The sequence below is a fragment of the Zonotrichia leucophrys genome, chromosome 3 (assembly GCF_028769735.1).
Source record: "Zonotrichia leucophrys gambelii isolate GWCS_2022_RI chromosome 3, RI_Zleu_2.0, whole genome shotgun sequence".
NCBI classification, from domain to species: Eukaryota; Metazoa; Chordata; class Aves; order Passeriformes; family Passerellidae; genus Zonotrichia; species Zonotrichia leucophrys.
In genome coordinates this window covers 30,993,927-31,014,289 of record NC_088172.1, presented here as the reverse complement: position 1 = coordinate 31,014,289, position 20,363 = coordinate 30,993,927, and positions in this window count along the sequence as shown.

Sequence of the window (20,363 nt, the reverse complement as noted above, 5' to 3'; positions counted from 1 at the left end):
ACTGTAAATCTTTGGTCTATAGCTGTGGTTTAATTTGTCTTCAAAGCTGCAGTGTTGGTGACAGTGTAGAAAATATGTCAACATAAAACATAGGGAATTACATTTATTATCCATGTCAGTTTACTTCATTATTCTTACACAGCAATGCCTTTAGTGTAAAAGAAGTTAACTAGAGGCATTAGTATTCATAAATATGTATTTTGAGGGCATTATTTAATTGATCTCATTTTTTTAATGTTATCTCTTCCACCTTGCCCTTTCAAACTTTGTTTTATTTTTATTCTCACTTTGGCACTTTTAACTGATAATATAACAATATTTGCACTTAATAATTTGCATAATATAATTGTAACAAACTTTAAAATAAATGAAAGCCTGCAGATTACAAAACTGCAGAGCTCAGCAATACTTAAGTATACACAGAGAAGAATGATGCTGATAAGGCAGTCTGCCTTGTTAATTAGTGGAGTAAAATCTGATTCCTTAAGCCACAAAACAAAGCTAATTAAGACAGAAGAATGTGAGCACAAATTGAAAGTGATCTTTTTTTTTCCCTGCTGTAAAGAGTTTTTCTCTAAAAGTGGCATATATAATACAGTGTATCTTGGATTTATTCCAAAAAGGATTGTGAGCCAGTGCACAAGGCCACCGTGGGATTAACAAATACATAAAAGAATTGCACCAGGAGTACAGCTGGAAATAAACAGTGTAAGATGACCTGACAATTTATGTTTACAAGAGGAAGAGAAATATACTCACATTTAAAATGGAAGATGTCTAACTGTTCTCCTTGAAACTGCAAGCATTTGAGAGGCAATTGAAAAATTATATTTCATCCTCATTGCAAAATACTCTTTTGTGAGCAGAATTAAGTTCTTCAGCCCAGTATTTTAAACTTGTTTATGATATGTAGGGTATTTCTTACCTGGAGAAATATTATTCTGTGTCTCTTTCTTTGAAGTACAATAATCTATCTTTCCTTTCCGTCTTGTCTCAGCCTTATTATGCCTCTAGTCATCTCGTGCCACTGACACCCAAACCTGGGGCCTGTTCAGTCTTCTATTACATTTTGACATATTTTTCCTGAACTACCATATAGGTGTCTCCTTCCTTCACAGCACCAAGTGCCCTCTCTGTGGTCCTGGAGGCCACATTTCCTAAGAACATTCCTCACATTGTTTTCCTAGACATTTCTTTCACTCCTTCTTGGACACCCTTACTGCTGCTTGTCCACCTCTGCCCCTTATTCACTCTCAGTTCTGTCCCTTAAGAGTCACCTACCCTCTACCATGGCATCTTCCTGCAATCCTGGAAAGACTGGTATTTTCCTAAGTCTTGGATTTAGTAAACCTAACCTGTCCTGGCAACACTGCAAAACCATGAATGCGCTTGCCAAAATAACACTGATCCCCAAACTTCCACAAGGTAGAGGAAAACCAAATTCATCTTCCTTTCAGTGAGGAAACACATGAATAAAATTTGCATTTGAACCCAATTTGTTGGCTTTCAACCATCCCTGTACTAATTTATATAGATGTACCCAGAAAGTTGGAAGAATGAACACCTTGGGCCATTTCAGTGGAGATTACTGTAAATCTTCATTGCTGCAGTTATTCTGGGGACAGACAGAAGTTGTGGCTAGCTTGGCATCACTTTGCATTACCACAGAAGTGAATTTTAAAATGAATAAAGGGAGTCAGCACAGCCACAGATAATTGACTGTGGTCCAATAGCAGAATAAACAATACTTAAGAAGAGGGCATTCATTGGGCAGGAAGCTCCTAAGACACAACAAATCTTCATCCTTAATTCTGTATCTTGCTAAATATATGAGTTAACAAAGACACAGAATGACCTGAACTTTAGATGCATTTGCCTTCAATTCTGACAGCAGTTTTTCCTCTTGCATCGAAGATTTAACAGCGGAAAGGGCAGTGTGACTTTAGCCACTGCTTCAAGCTGTACAATAAGGAAAACAACATGTGGAGAACCTTCATTCTTCTGTACCATTTAAGCATAACTCAGAGTAGTAAGAAATTAAGAGTCAAGGTTTGACTTCTCACACTTTTTACATGGTTGTATGGGTGTAGGCTTTAATATCATGGTATTTTGTCAATGTAAAATCAGCTAGTTCAAAATCCACAATATATATATATTTATCCCGTTCCTGATAAGGGGCCAACTATTTATGGCAGTAATGTCAATAAATTAATTGTGGAGAAAACAAAGTTCTCCATCATTGTCTTGACCCTTAAACCAACTCCTCTCCAAGTCAATAGAGATTCCTTTATTCATTGTCTCAAAAAGTTACTGTGAGAGCGACAATATATAACATGAAATCTTTTAATGGTACAGGTTAGGTGAACAACAGGTGACATGACAAAATTGTAATCTTGGAAGAAATCCAAAATTACAGTGAATATCTGAACCTATAATCCATTTATTTGATGTTCTGTCCAGCTAAATACCATTACCATGTGTTTTCAAAAGGGAAACTCAAGAGAAAGATTAATATTATTGGCAGAAATTTTGTATTTAATCAAAGATAAGTATAACTTTCATATAACTTTCAGATATAACTGAAAAATGTCTACTGCTAATCAGAGTCTATTTGGCACTATTGGCAAGTTTAAAAGCAAAATCCTTCATGTTTTCTAACAACATATCCACAACCTTGCCTCTTCCCAATAATTCACATGGAATGTGAAGTCCAAACAACAAAGAAGAGCTGTCTGAAATATTTTATCTTAAAATGTTACTGCTGTTTGAAAGATATTTTTAAACTCCTGTCCTCTCCAAAGACCTTATGGGGTTTTTTTCAGACTTTCACAACATATTATTTCAAGTCACCTTTTGAAGACAGAAAAGCCACGCGTTTTTGGAAATACACAGTCTGGCAAAAGAATGCATTCATAAATAGTATGTAGGACAAGAGTAACCCCAGGGGCCAGTCTGCAGTGAGCCTGTGCTGCCTTGGAACCAAGAGCAGAGGCAGAGCTGCAGCTGAACTGAGGTCTTGTCAGAGCCACAGAGGAAATCCCTGGAGCAGGCTGACTGTGGCTGACTTGAATTTGCTGATTTACATTCTCTGAGAAAATGTGTGGTTTCTTCTAATAATTACATGACCAGTTCTGTTGACTATTCATCATCTTTAGCATATGCTATTATGAGCTGTTTCTAAATGAGTCTTAAACATAAACATGATACTTTGTTTATTTTCCTCTTTCATATGTGATCCAAAAATAGACACTTGAAAGCACCCACAACTTCCTTTGCTTTAAAGGCAATTTATTTCCAAATTGATTAAATTAGTTATATGAAAAAAGGCCCAAGATTAAAAAAAAAAGTTGGAAAATACCACTCTAGATTACCATTTGTGTACACCTTGGGGAGCTGCCATGGGAAATGTTTACATAATTTACTTGAGCTCTATTTGAGAAGAAACATCCTTAGCAATGAATATCATCATCTTGTTAGACTGTGCCTGAAGTCTGGAAATACTTGTAAAAATCAGTACAAAAGATAAGAGGACTATATTAATCTTTGACATAGGTTTAAGAACATTAAATAAATGGACCCACCAGAGAAAAATAAACTTTGGATCTGATATAAATTTTCTTCAACTTTTCTGGTAGTAGAATGGAGGCAGCGTAAAACCATATCTCTTATCCTTAGTCACATGATAAAATAACATTATATCAATAATAATTCCCCATTTAAGGACTGAAGTACATAGTTTGAACAGTAAGAATTAATTCAATAAATTGAAAAGCATAATATTTAAGACTTGCAAAATAAATTATTGTTTAGTAAAATCCCATTGGGAAAATGATAATAAAATGCATGGAAAAAAATTATAGACATGAAAATTAGATCATCTGCATCTATATTAATTTCCAAATATTTTTACCTAACATTTGCATCAATGTAAAGAGTTTTGTCCATAGAGGTGTAAGCTAAAAAATCGGTGACACACTAGGAGGATCTTTGCTATGACTTCTCTAATATAGAGATGTCAACAGGGTAGTGACAGTTTATATTGTTCTTGCTTTGATATTGCCTTTAATTTTGTGACAACTGCTGAGTAAAACTAATTTTGTGACACTGAGAGGGCCTCCAAGCCAAGTCAATATGTTTCTGCCCAGTGTCCAAGCAGAACAATCAGCAAGTTCTTTCTCTCTGGCCACTTCAGGCCAGTGTGAAAGTGGAGGAGCTGTAGTACAACTATCTCCTACCCTGTGGGAATACACAAAGGGATGCACTCAGGTGACACGAGGAGCACAAAACACCATGGATGCACTGTAGAATATTAGGTTTAATTACCCAACATCAGGACTCCTTCAGGTATGGAGGACATTTCAGAAGAAAGACAAAGAAGCATCTTTGTGGTTGGTAGATTTCAAAGGGCACTTTATAAAATCATTCATGTCTTGATGATGAAGACAAATATGGAAGTGAAAGCATACTGAGGTGTGAACCCCTGTGTTTAGTCAGAAAGTTACAACTCCTAGCTCCCTTATGGCTTTACCAGTGATCAGTTAGAAGCTGCTAGACAAAAAGACAATTCAGTAGTGCCATCTGTTTTCTGAGAATCCCCTCCCCTCACACCAGACAACAAAGCATGCAGGTCAGAGCAACTTCTGCTCTTCTGGTCTTCCCCAGCTGTGTTGGAATTACTGATGGAATGTCACCTCCTTTCTTTCTTTTCCTCACTACGTCCTGCTTCTGTAAGAATAGATCATTCTTCATCAGGCTGCAAGCCACTGTATAAAGCTCACTTGTTCTAATGAAGGATTTTTACAACTTCTTCATGGCCTAAGACAAGTCAGAGAGGCAGTATCCCACATGCTGGATATGCTACTTCTATTCCATCCCTGTGCCTTGGCAAATCCTTGTGATGCCTTGTTGCATGGGATCTTCCAGCCTTGACTGACAGTCCTGACTAGATTGTGTTTCCCTGAGCAACTCTTGAGTCCCAGTGAGAAACATGAACTTTCCTGTCTAAAGGCAAGTCCTGATCCATTTTATTAACAGTGCAGCATCAATTCCCTTTGGTGACTATTGCCTCTTCAGAGCACTTGGGTCAATTTTGTTCTAGAAATATGTAGTTCACCTCCCTGTGCTTTAAGAACATGGCACTTTTAATTTTGTATTAAATGACCTGAAATGGAACTACAAACACAAAGATTAATACTTGGCTGCTGAGCAGTGTGGCTGCAAGTGATCATGTTAGCTTACAACTTATTCTGTTGCTGTTGGTGTCTTATGCTCTGTATCCTTGTCATGATTGTCTCTCTTTTTGTTGGTTTATGCTCCTTTCAAAATGCATTTTAAAAGCTCTTCTATTCACTGTGCGTCTGAAAGTTCATAAGTATATTAATAAGTAGCAAAAAGTAGTACAGTACAACATTGCATTTTTAAAGGTAATTAAAAAAATGAAATACAAACAAGGAAAAAAAACAACCAAACAAACAATTAAAAACCCCAAGAAAACCCAAACCAAATTGAAAAAAGGAAATTTCAATTATAAGAAATTGTAACAGAATGAGCATACAGTATGCATTTTGGTTCATATACTAGGAAAAAAACAGACTAACTAACAAACATTTATTAAGACTACAGCAAGTTTAGCCTGGAATTTTTTGAAGTTAATAACTTCATAGTATTTGGACTTTCTCATATATTTTACAGCTAAATTATAGTGACAATTCATTTCAGCACTTCTCTCCTGCCAGTTTTTGGCTTCTTTTCTGCTTCTGTCAAGGTCAGGATTGAAAGCTCTCGAGTCAATATTTCGTGTTCAGACTCAGGTGTTTATTATTTCTAATCCACATCACAGTCTTAAAAGGCATGACTTCTGCAGTATTTCACTGAAAAGGTACAAAATGGCTAACTACCTTTCTCTAAAAGGCCTTTTAAAGCTAAACTATCCAATTAAGAAATGATATCTAAATTATTTTCACTTTTAAGCCAATACCTAATCCCTTGTGTCCCACAATGTGAACTTTTCTGTCCAATTACAAAGCACCACCCAAACACATGAAGAAGAAGGTGAAGTAGAAAGACCAACCACCACACTAAAACCTCCTTCTTAGCTTTATATATATTGCTATATTCTAAAATCTTAAACTCAAAGTTTTCCACCACATGATATTACACACTTCTATTCAAACTACACACCCATAATCCCACTGCTATCAATAATTTTTGGAAGCCTTCTCCACAGCCTCAGGTCAAATGCAGTATTCTCTTGTGGGTCTGTGCCTTTCAGCACTGAAAATTTAAAATTCTCAACATCCAGGGTTCCAACACTATCCTTGTTCCTTACTCTCTAATAGGAAAAAATTAGCTTCTCTTTATGGATAAGTATTTACAGTCATTTAGTCCATAACACTGACTATCCCCCTTTTTAGGCATCATTGAAATACAAACTAAACAACCCAACCAAAATTATCAGATAACAAAGTGTTACAGAGTGTAGACAAGCTGTTACATGCTGGAAAAGCAATTGTTCACGCAGGCTTTAAGTACATTTGTATTATGATATCTTGTAGCAGTAAGTTAATTGTTCTTATAGCTGTTTATTAAAGTGGCTACCATACAGTGACTACTGAAAAAACAAAAGCAAACAACATTTTAAAAAATTCACACAGCTTAGAACTAAAGACTGGTTTTTGTCAGTTACCTAGCTACCTGTTTTCAAAATTAATAAAATCTCTGTTCTCAGGGGAGCAATTGACTCTCCTATGTCAGTTGCTCCCTGTTAATAAATTAAGAGTGGAGGCTATTGGATTAACTACAGTGGCAGGAGAAACTGCAGGAGAAAGTTCTGCCCCAGAAAAAATTGTGGAACTGTGTCACCAGGACTGTCTCATGTGGGATAAGCAAAAAATAAAAGAAAAAAATAAAATCCCCAGCAAAGTCCAAGGGTTTTACAGAACCACTGATACATGGGTCTACATGTATCAGAGTAGACTTCTCACAGTCCACAAGTTTTAATTTCTACTCAGACATGAAGGTCTGCTATCTGTTTTGACAGGAACTGTAGGAGATAGCTAAGATCAAGTTCTGCAAATGCTATGTCAGTAAAGCCTGTATCTCTGTTCTAGGAGCCCACAAAAGAAAAACAGTGAATATTTCTAGTTTCAGGCCAACATTCTGAATTATGTCAGGGTCGAATATCTGTCCCATCATTCACAGATGTTTGTCTAACCTGTTCTTACAAAGCCTTGACAGGACAGGATTCAGCAAAAAGTTTTGAAAAAAGTTGTAGACAAACATCTGTTATTCCTGATAATTATGTGGGCTTTGCATTTGTATAAACCACAGTTATATAACATATCCCATTCAAAGCTATTAATTCCCTCAAAATCTACAATCACTGAAAGGAAATGGAAGCACCATCTGACCTGGAAGGCAGCAAAATGAACATGTAAAAGTCTACATGCCTGCAATGTTCGCAAGCAAATGGAAAAATGTTAATTATAATGAACATTTCATAGGAAAGTTCTTCACTTGCCTTGGGAAAAAAACAGGTGCAAAGTAGAGGTTGAAGCATGTCTACAGACAAAGTGGGGGCTGCAGCTAGTTGCAGAATTGCAGCATCCATGTATTTATCCCAGATCCTGGGATAAATATTTTTCTGAGGTGGCATATCCGTTGGAACTCAAGCTAACTTGTTTAAGAGGATATGGTATCTAATTAGCTCCAACTTTTAATTGTAGTGCCCAGATGTTGCAGAACCTGCAGATGGTCAGGTTCATTCTTTCAGAATGTGGAAGTTTCTAGACTTTGTTGCAGACTAGTTCAGACAGAAAGTAGAACTTTGCCTCCACTTTCTCCTACCCCAAGGCAAGTTGCTCAATTGCTGAACTGTCTCAGACAATCTCTTCTTGTTTCCTATACTGGGATAGAAAAATACCAGGCATCTTTCAGACATATAATTTTTATTTTCCTGTTCTACTAAAAGAGGATGCCTCCTATATTCTTTTGGTCTGAATCCTCATATCTTCTGTATGAATTCTGAATCTTCTGTACGAATTCTGCAGGCACGTCTCTGGCCTAATATACTCTGAGTTAGTATATACATCCCTGCACTATATTCCTGAGAAAAACAGCATCTAAATCTGGTCTTAACACACTTAAATTCCAATGAAAATAAGACCACAGTTTATATATTTTGACAACTTTGTGGATCATTCAGATCCTAAATTCACATGCATGATACTCAAATTGATACTATTTCCAAAGCTGGTAACTTTGGCACTTTTTAATATTTTCTACTTCTCTTTACTTTGTCATCACTTAAATACTGGTCCAAAACACTCTTTGTCAGAGAAAGAAAAATATCCAGGGAGCAGATAATGTAAATACATCTGCCTACGGTACAGCAAAACAGAAGTACATAGACCAATCAGTTACTGTATGTTCTTTGAAGATTTAACATTGAAGGGTTATTTAAGTATTTTTGGTAAATAACCATAAAATGCTGCTGTTATCTTTCCATCTACGAAAGAATTTGGCTGTGTTGGAGACCTTCTTCCCACAACTGACTTGTTTTAGTACCTAAATCTCTAGAGAAGAAGCTTCAATTATTCACATGTGAACATCCATATGTAGATAGCGGTGGACTCCTAAAGCTATTCAAAACATTTAAGTCATAGATAATGTTTTTCATAAGACTGAAAATCCTGCAGCTGGTATGACACAAAGTACATATTGAATGAATAGCTCTTCATTATCTGCAATATAGTTTCTAGTTTTTATTTTTGTACTCGTATTTTTTATCTGTATGCTTTTCATTTTCATGACGGCTTAAATAGTCAACATAGATCATGTATTAAATGAAATCTTTCAAGAGTATTTTAATCTTGTGACACAAAAGGCCTATGAAATATTTGGTATGAACTGGAAAGAGGATATGATTGTACAGAATTATTTCATATCAAGTGGATTGGGCTAATTTCCATAATTAGAAAGGGCATAAACAGATCACAAGTGAAAAGACAGTTCTGAAGAGTCTGCCATAAACACCTTCTTTTCAAATAAATGCAGTTTATTCAATGAGGTTTATTAATTAGTCGCTCCGAACAAGCTCAGTTTTGAGCAAGTTTCATGTGACAAATAACTGGTAGACTGTTCTGACTTAGAAATCCAGATCTATCATTTTCTAAGAACAGTCCCAGTTTGCTATCTGTAACCCAGCCCTCCAAATTTGGTGGGTATTAATTGCTGCTTCTTTGAAGTGAAGGTTTAAAAAGAGCCTCGTGCTTTTTGTCAGGCCCTTTTATTTTCTCTTAAATAATGCCTATTATCTTTTATTCACCTTACTCCTTAGACAACAGCAACTTGTCACTCTGTGTTGTGTTGGTTAAGTATCTTGGACTTCAATTATTAAACAAAGCCATTTTTTACCACATAAAAGTCACAATAATGTGGAATCTTCTGTTTAAGTATATATCATAGATAGATGATAGGTAGTAGGTAGGTAGGTAGGTAGGTAGGTAGGTAGGTAGATAGATAGATAATGTGAAACCATCATTAGTGTGATTTCATTGTGATGTGTTTAATTGGCAAAATTGGCAAAAGTGGTTTTTCTGTTACCTAAGGAATTATCCAGCCATGATGCTTTCTTATAGTCACAATTTGCTGAAGTACAGAAAGTCTTTTGCATCTTTTTCTTATGTAGCACCAATTAACCAAATTCAGGTGATCTCCATCGTGCATTCTGGATGAGTGTGGAAATTACTTGTTTAGCCTGCTCTGATTGTGCTGAAATGCATTCATATATTCCAGAGCTCATTTATTCAAGAACAAACTTTAGATTGTTCTGAATTTGTGGGAAGTGTTAAGTGTTTGAAAGAACTTTGTTTGTATTGTGCTTTGGTAGATGTTCTCAGTTGGTTAGATGTACAGGTAATATGAGTGTGGCTTGATCCTTTTTCTCTTGTCTTGTAAATACTTGATATTTCCTCTTTGAATTGCAAGTGATCTCTTTTCCAAAGAGCCTCAGATGCATATAAATTGTAGTGGCACTTGTTTGCTCAAGTCTTTGGGTGGCACACTCTGCATGTGAACATTCCAGTCTTCACTAAGTTGTTCCAATAATTCTGAGCTGCTTATTTTACCTTCAACTTTCAAATTCTACTTGCAATTGTAATTCACAGTTCTTCCTAGCACACTTGATTAGAATTACAGAATAATAGAAGGGTTTGATTAGAAGGGACCTTAAAGATCACCTAGTTCTAACCCCTTCACTATGGACAGAGATACAAGACCAGGTTACTCAAAGCCACATTCAGCCTGGCCTTGAACATTTCCAGGGATGGATGTCCAGGACTCTAATGGGAATCATATTCCAGTGCCTCCCCAGCTTCACAGTAAATATTGCCTTCCTTATATATAATCTAAATTTCTTCCAGTTTGAAGCAATTTTTACCCTTAGATCACTACCCAGGAGAGAGAGGCAATACCATCATTCTATACAGAGCTCACAAGAATAACTTCATTACATTTGATGTACTGATACACCTATTTTAAAGTGCTTATTTCAGACATTATTAACTTCATAGCATTTTGGATGATTTACAGAGACACATTAGGACATTGTGATTAAAACACAGGGATTGGAGGGTCATTTAGAGATAATATGCATAGTGTGAGAAAAATACTTGCCTAATGCAGCAACAGTTAACACTGCTCCCAAGAGGTATTTGTCTAAGCAGTTCTCTAACACTATTAGAGCTTCTGATAAATTCCATTTCTGTGCTTAAAAATCCCTGCCTAAAAAATAAAAAAGCTCTTTCCAAGTTTGATCTTCCTTGCTTCATCTTACACTATTTACAACAGATGTAGTGAACAATGTTCAACCTTTTTGCTACTTACTGTCTTTAATTTATAAAAATTTTTCAATCTTCATTTCTTTATACTAAATAATTCCAGTCTTTTCAGACTTTCCTCATAGGTGATGTTTTTGCCAATTTCACTGTTCTCCTCTGGACTCTTCAGCTTGTCCACATCCCCCTTGAAAAGCACTTGAGATTAGGCATAGATTAAATATCAGGCAGAAACTCTGTGCTTTGAAGGCGGTGAGACACTGGAACTGGTTACCTGGAGAAGCTGTGGATGCCCCATGCCTGGAAGTGTTCAAGGCCAGGTTGGATGGGGCTCTGAGCAGCCTGATCTAGTGGGAACTGGCCCTGTCCCGGGCAGGAGGACTGGAACAGGATGCTCTTTAAGGTCCCTTCCAACCCAAGTCTTTCTGTGGTTCTGTGATGCCGTGTCTCATGTCTGATGTGCTGGAGCTGTAGCACTGATGTGTCTTGTGGATGGAGAAGTTCAGCAGCAAAGCACAGCAGTGAGTGAGCTAATGCTGCTCTTACCCCACTGCTTTTCCAGAATGCATCCAGCATCACCCCAGAGAGTACCCTGTTGTCAGGGGGATTGACAATCCTCTATTTAGAGTCCAGGGAGAAGAAGTTAATCTCATTTGTGTGGATGGAGAAACAAACTGAACACACATCTCCCACATCCAGCGTCAGAGTCCTGACTGTCAGTTACAAACCAAGCACAGAAATTCTCCAGTTTTGTGCACTCTGGCTCAGATGTCAGGCTCTCAGAGCAACCTCAGCATCCTCAGGATGCTCACCAGAGCAGGACCAGAGAGCATAAAGAGAAAAAACTTACCCATAAACCAGATAGAGAATTGTCTTACCTGTGGATTCTGACAAGCTTAAAATTCAACCATGACACAAAACTGCTAAAAAATCTTTCAAAGAGATGGAAGTAGAGATGCAGGTGCCTAGGGACTGCAAATGACTGAAACTCAGACTCTGTGAAGGTTACATAGCACAATGCCATATTGACATACCCATATTTACCATTGTATAAACTGGTATGTTATAGGCATTAAAATAAGAAATTCATTAATTTAACTCTGAGGGTCAGATCTATCACACTTTAATCTATTTTATGTAAAGAAAAAAAATGTCTGCAGAAGATGGAGATTTGGAAGCTCATGGTTTAAATACAGTAAAACATTTCACAAGGCAATCTACAAATGCAGCTCCCTTTAATGAATGTTAATGGCTAAAACAAAGTAATTTTCATTATGGAATTGCTGGATAACTTTATTGCAAATTTACAATTTATGTTCATATTACAAATTCAGGTCAAGTTGTAGATGCTGCTAAAAGCAAAGAGCAGATCAGCCGACATTAAATTATGGTGGTTCCAGAGCACAGCTTTCCTATAATGCTTACCTAACCCGACTGAGGTGAGCAGGCAGCTCTGTCAGCTCCTGTAAGGTTTTTTATTATGTTACAGGCTTGTATAAACATTACCCATGAGGAAATTAATTCTGCATTTGATACAAAAGCTCAAACTGTAGGCTGTGGAGCATTACAAGAGTTATGGGCTACAGCACAGGCAATTTTACTGAGAGACAGATTTTTTCCACCCCTCCTGGTTTCTTTAGTACCACATTCCAGGATTCATTCACCTGACAAAGGACAACAGATAATTAACTCATTCTTCGTGGAAATCTAATTTTGTCAACAGGCAAGATCAATTTGGATCAAAAATTTGACAATGCTGACAGTCCCATCATGCTTTCTAAGTGAGCAACACCAGAGGTCCATTTCAGGCTGCACAAGGAACAAAGGCAATGCCTATCGGAGTTTGATTTTGAAAATATTAAAAAGTTTTTTTCTAAAATATGTTACTTTTTGATAAATTATTTAGGTTGATGTTGTTGCAACAAACCACAATGTCTCTTAAACTCTTAGGCTAAAGCCATGGTTAAGCAGCCTCTTGCCTATAACCCTCAGTCTGAGTTTCACCACTGCCAGTGCTCAGCAGCATGGCACTGGGAACTGCCAGATTATCAAGAAGGTTCCTCATCATTAAATGCAGGGGTTGCCTTTGACTGACTCCCTTCACACCCACTCCTCCTGGTAGCTGGAAGAAATGCCCTGGTTAGCCAAAGGATGGGTCATTAGAACTTAATGTTCTTAAAATAACATAGATTATTAATTATCATGAAGCCATAAGCTTTACTCAAAAGAGATTTGGTTGGTTCAAAACAAGAAGTAACTGCAAGGTAACAAGGTAACTTGAAAACAAGAAGTAACTGCAAGTAATTACCAAGGAATTTATAATGACAGAATGTTATCTGGTATTACAAAGTGACCACAGACCTCAGCACCAAGGCCTTTGGGAAGTTCCATTTTCAGTTTACTCATTCTCAAAAGAGAATCACTCTGCTAATATCGTTGAGTTTCTCAAACAAATTTGATCCTCAAGTAAACAATTTACATTATAAAGGCATGGTACAATAGATGCAAAAATGCCATGAAAGATGGTGTTAATACAGCCTTTCCATTTAAAAAGTGGAGACAATGAGAATGGCAGTTTTTGCTCCCTCAAAGCCTGTGTTAATTCCTATGCAGAGATTCAAAACTACCTGTGACAGCAAAAGTATTTTAGAATACAATGACCCTGTGAAGCGTACATTAGGAAAAGATGTATTTGGAATTAAGTTATAATCAGTTTGCAGGGACATTGCTGCTAGCTGCCAAGCAAGGCAGAATTCACCCTGGCTGTCCTGGTTTTCTCATCTATGAGCCAATATGAAACCAAATGCTCAGTGAGCTGGATGATTAACTTGTGCTGTAATTCACTTACAGCATGATACTATTTTGTATATAGTATTTCAGGGAAGGAAGGAGGGATGTCATTGAAGTCATGAATGTTCTTAACTGCATAATTTCATTCATCCCCTCTTTCCTCATTTGCACTACATGTAGCTTTGTTGCTAGAGAGATGCTGAATCAATGTCTAGCCCCAGATAGATCTTTGTGCAAGTGTACCCTGGCCTGTCTTCTGAACCTGCAAGAACAGTGTCTTGCTGAGGCATGTTTAGGACCAGATTTTGTAGTGGTTTGGTCTCTCTAGAAATAATAGTGTAACTATGTGTAAACATTTCAATACCAGTACTAACTGAGAGAGAGTTATTCTCAACTTCCAAACCAGGACTAGGCAAATTTTAAATCCCCTTGTACAACACATCCTGGTTTTCAGTGTACCAGATTACCACTTTCAAAGCCTTTCAAAACTCTTAGACAGAATGTTCATTGCTTTTTTCTTCTATCAGATCATACATCATCCACTACTTCCTCCTTCCTCCTGTGGATGTCAGCAAGAATTGCCTGTCAGATTTGTTCTCCAATAAGCTTCACACTTATGTGCCTGTCTGTTCATGGAATAGCTCACTTAAAGAAAATAAAAAAATAATAACATCTTTTTATGACATCTCTTTATAACACCATATTTCTTTAACAGAGTAGTAGCTAGAGTTCCTGCACAGGGTGGGGAAACATGCTTTTTTGATTTTTTTTCTGTCAGAAAAGCATATTTCACATTTCAAGAGGCATTTCAAATTTAAAGAGAAAAATAGAATCAGATTACCTTCTCCCTGTCCCTTAGTCTATGACTTTCTAAATACTCACTGTTTGATTTTCCAGCACCAGGAGGAAAGATAGAATGGAGCAGGACGTGGTGGGAACGTTGAAGAGCATTTGGTAAGGACAGTCTCTTGAATGATGAGCACAAAGTTACCAAATCTGAAAACAGCAAAGATCCTTACAGCCACATTTTCTAGGAATATGTTACAATCAGCAGGCTATTGCAAAATATAGATAATGACCTGACCTTTCTGTAGTTTACTGGGCAGGTAAAACAGTGGATTCTTTTAATAAAACCAGGGATTGGTGAATGCACCTTTAACTAGAATGTTAAGGCTGAAAGGAATAAATGATAACAAATTTAAACAAGCAGGATAAGCTACTGAACAACCTACCTGGGGAAACCTTCAGTGTGTTGAATTTCTGCAGGGTGGATGTCTGTACCTGTGCCGGTCACCAGGTTTTTCTTTAAGAAAAGATTGATCTAATCTAGTTTACACATCTATCATAGGTAATACATTGCAACTTACAAGTGTCTATTTCTCTCAGTTTATAAAAAAAGACTTGAAAATTAGGTGAGATGTAAATATCTACATGAACTCAAATAAATAAATTTAGAATAACAGAGAGTATGCTGTAGCACGGCCTAAAATTTTCTAGGAATTTTAGTGAAGTTTATTAGCTTCAGTCAGGAGCTGTCACTCTGATACAGAAAGTGCCAAAGCACTGTTTTGTAGTAGATGCTTGATGGCCCATTCTGATGTCATAATTTATGAGTTTAAGAGTCAATAATTTAAAAACAAAAAGTAATTCAGACAATTGCTATAGCAGCACAATGCCAAGTGTCAAACAGAGAAAGATTAGATGCTAATGCCAGGCTGTTGGTAGCACTCTGTAGTAATCAGTGTGGTTTTACTATTTACTACATCTTTCAGATGGTTTGGCACATGACTTTTTTTCCAATGCCTTAATTTTGTCACCCTTCTCCAAGTAAACATTTAAAAATAATTAACAGCAGTAATAGTAATAGTAATAACAGCAACTATGAAGCAACAACAACAACAATAATTACAATATAATTGGATCTCTTTCTCCATGCCTTGTTGCCATTAAAAATAGATACACCTACAAAACTTTTATAATCATTGATACTGTTATTAATATCAACCCAATTTTGTAGTAATTCTTAGATTAAAATGGGTGGGGGTGTTTGTTTGTTTTTATCATTGCAGGAATGAGAGGTGAAATATTAAGATTCTCTTTCTATATATAAAATTGTGTAACACTGGCAAGTCAGTTTAGAACTGAACATTGAGGTATTTTTGTGTTCCTGCAAGACAGCTGTAAGACTTCCATTTATCATTGTCTAGAAACTGCTGTTAAGTTCCACACATGGGAGCTGCTGCAAAACACCTGGTTTGCTTCAGGAAATGTCGGCTAAAATTTTTAGGAGTGAGATCTATCATCCTTATTTACAATTAGGACATGGTTGTTTTGCCTTCTTCGCAAGCCTTTCAGCAACACTGGAGCATGGCAGAAGCATATGAACAGTTTAAAACATATTCACAGAAATACACCCACATCACAGTATGTATGATAATGCAGCTCGGAAGGGACCTCAGAGGTCTTTAGTCCAACCTCCTGCTCAAAGCAGGGTCAGCAATGAGGTCAGGCCAGGTTGGTTAGGCTTTAATTTATTTATTGGGCTGGTTATTAGGTTTCCTGGCTTCAGGAAGAATTCTTGAGAAATATGGGCTTTTTTCACATGTCTTTTTGAACTTTTATCCACAGTCTGTCTGTCAGCTGCTGAGGTGTACTGAAATTTCTCCTTTGCCTGCAGGCATGGTAATAACTTCAGCCGTGAATTATTGAAAATATTTTCTGTTTCTATTACATTCGCTGTTTATTATATCTTAGTCAGTTCATATTAATAACAAGAATAATAACAATAATAACAATACTGAGAAACAGTATATGAAATATTAATGAAGATATTGGAAGAACAAGAGAGTGTACTTATTTCTCATGGTATTTTTAGAGGATTCTAAATGCAGCCCATGAAACTTGGGTGCTAATTTTTTCTTCCAATTTGTAAACATCCAGTTGAAGTGAAAAAAAAAAAAAAAAAAAAATTAGAAACCACTAACAATAATCCTATGTTAGAAATATTGCTTGGAATATACAGTTCAAAGGGTGTCACACCTGTAATAGTAAAAGTGGCACTTGTAATCCCTGTTGTTAAAATGGCTCTTACACCCCATAGGGTTATTGTGACAGAAAGGATCGTATTAAGCACATCATGTCTTCATATGAGCAGAAAACAGATTTCCATAACTGCACAAAGGAACTAGTGCTGCTTAGCCTTTTTAAATAATTATAATTAATTTTCCTTCATTTATTTTTCCCAAAATTTCCTCTGTTTTTCTTAGCTTAACATAAGGCTACATGCCTTGATTAAGAGTGCTGGATATAGCTGGAGTGTATTTATGGCCTCTAATATAGAAAGACCCTTCTATTTGCATATTTATTCGAGCATTTCATGAATTAAACATTGAGCAATACAAAAATCCCCATTTCACTATATTCTTATAGTTCATCACAAGAAGCTAAGGCCTACAGTCTATTGTGTATCATTAAAATGATCTTGGAAGGGAAAAGGGAAGTGGAATCTTGACCTTTTCATATTCCTTCAAACCACAGGTAAATCAAACTGCTTATTCTAAATAGCTGTCAAACCAGTTCTTCCATTTCCACTAAATTTTCCTCAGAAGTGTGTTTTATATCATGTGTTAGGTTAAAATCAACCAGAAAAATAGTGTTCTGGTGTAGCTACAAGTAAATGCTGGTTTTATTCATCACAGACTAATGGAATTGGGATTCTCTGGTGTAATTTCATAGAATGTGAGGAAGAGGCTCTTGTGCAGAAATCTTGTGGATTATGCAGTGTAGATACTATTAGGACAGCACTATGGCTTTTCCTACTTTTTCACTCTGAATTTGCTTTTTCAAAGTTAGTTCCTATGAATGTAACCCAAATTAGATCAAATATCAAATAAAATGCATAAATTGGTTTGATGAATGAATGAAGACAACTTTATAGAGGTTGGCAATATTTAGCATGTTATTATTCAGTGCTATTACTCTAATCAAGAAAAAAAAAAGGCTTTAAATGTATGACATTGGTTTAGCAAAAAAACCCCCACATTTAATATCAGAAATGTCCAGAATATTAGCTTTGCATTCTGACAATTGGATTTAAGTGCTATCCACATATACAGTCTTTTTGGTAGAATAAGAATAGCAATTCCTAAATTGTATTTGCATGGGAAATTGCAACACAAGTGGGAAGAAAAACAGTCTTGTTAATTAAAGTTCTAAAAATTAATTATGCAAATAAACCTCAAAAGGCTATTTAAGCTCTTCCCAAGATTTCTCTACAGCTTTTAATGAGCATTTTTGAATTACTATATCTGCATTACAGATAGAACTTTAAAATCATTCAGCATATATATATGTTTTGATACTAACAAGATAATTAATTTTGCTTTAGCATAGAAAAATAAAATATTTTCTTGGGATTCTAATTCAAGATTATATTTTTTTCACTGTATGTCATAGGAAAGCAGAATAAATGCATACAATCAAACTTAGGAAGTTAAATTTCATGATCAGCTTGGAAATAGCAGCAATAAAGATCAGAAGCACAACAGTTTTAACCAAGCTATTCCAAAAATGTAGGCAATGAAACAAAACCTTTCAGGAAATCTTGTCAATCTCTGCAAATGCATTCAATCAAAAAGTCAATTATAGAGAATAAAAGTATGTTCATATGTAGATACAAGTATTCTTTCTCTGTATGTTCAGAATATAATACTTTTCCTTTTTGTTTGATATAATTGACATAATTACATGTTGATGGAACTTCAGAATTCAAGAAGACCCAAACCAAAGCAGAAATTGTTTTACATGATCCTGAACACTTATGTTCATTGCTTTGTGTCTCAAAAAAATCTGAAAAATATTTTCTAATAATTCCAACATATTTAAGTAATTGACAAAGAACTGGTAATATATTTTCCATGGCTGAATATGTCAGAGATCCAACAGGGTATGTAAAAATATAATGGATTAATAATTAATTTCATAAGATATTTACCTAAGATCATTTGATTAAATCTCACTGGGACCTTTAATTAATTAAGTAGCTCTAATAGCCCATAGGTAAGATGGGCAAGGACATCAGGTTGCTCCATGTTCCTACTATAAAATGTAGAGGAATGTTTGTTAAAATGGGGAATATGCTGGAATAGAGCATCTTCTGTGAGACCTGACCTTAGCAAAGCCTCAGCCAGGCTGCACAGGAGCTGGCTCCCAGGGGGCAGCAGGAACAGCAGCAAATCCCTGGAGAAAGCAGCAGCTTTAAAGGCAAAAGGGTAAGATTTGAGACTAAAAAAAGCTGGAAAGTCTTATTTGTTGTGTATCTATATATACCTCCAGACCTGTGGGATGTTACCATACATGTGTATCTATGCTTGAGTTCATTGAAACAGTGTAAGACAGATATACTAAGGAAAAGGGCAATATTTCCACTGGAATGACTTGCAGTGAACAATTATACATCCTAACGAATTGCAATTTCTCTTCTTTTACTCAGTCCAGAAAGTATAAAGAACTAAACAAATGGGAACAGCCCTGAAATTCTGGAGGACAGAAAGGCAGCACCATTTGAACCCACTCAATAACATTGAGGCTCAATAACAGAAACATGGTTTTGTGCTTTTATTCCCATGTTTGGTTCTCACCATGTAAACAAGAATGTGGCAATGAGGAAATAATTAATCTCAAGTTTCTGTTATAAACTCTAATTTATTGAATTAGAATTACTTCCTAACTAGTGCAGTCTTTTGGACAGGTATGATACATATATCATTTATTTTCTGGTAATGTTTGTCAACACTTTACTAAGTAGATTAATGTGCAAACATCCATACAATACATAGTCCCAGTGACATCTGATATGGAACATTCCCAGTTCCAAGACATGTATTTTTTACCTTGCCCTTTTTACCTTGCCTGTGCCTCTTAGAACAAAAGTTATTTTCATTCACATTGAAGCACTTTCTTAAATAGTTGTCTGTTGGCAATAAAGCTGGTCTTCTGACTTCTGTTTCTTCAGCAATTAGCAATTGCATACAGAGCAGTTCATTGGAAAGTCTCTACAAAGTAGTCAGTTAGACTCTACAAAAATTTCTCTATTTCAAGATACATAATTTCAGTTTAAGGATAATATTGCATTATTTCCAAAATCTGAAAAAAAAAGTTTAGTTAGAAGGAACTGTATGAAGCTTTCATGAACTTAACGGGGTCATCAGCAGCACAAGTAAACAAAAATTAACACCTTTTTATTTAGCAACCAAAATGTCCCACAGGAAAACCACTGCAACCCAACAGAGAGAAAAAGCAGCACAGTTTGACAAGCTTTCTGCCTTCTTCTCTGTGGTGTTGAAAGCAGAAAATCACACCCACCCTTGTAGTGGTAAACCAGTAAGAATGGCCTCCACAGAAATAAAATTGTTATTTTAATTCTATATTTACAAGACAATAAAATGCCAAGTCAGCGTTGGTCATTCCCTTTTTTGATCATTACCTGTCAGCTTTTTGTGGCTTTATCACATGGCCTCCAGTTTCATTAAAAACAAAACAAAACAAAACAAAGACAGCCAATAACAAAAAGCCCAAAACAATGCACACACAACAACAAGCCTACACATCAACAGCTAAAGGGAAGTCATTCATCCCATAATTGCCCTGGCCTCAAACAAGCCATGAAGTAGTGCACACAATAAAGGCAATCTGTCCTCTTTTAAAGGGAAGTTCAAACAGCTGCCTTGAGTTTTCTAT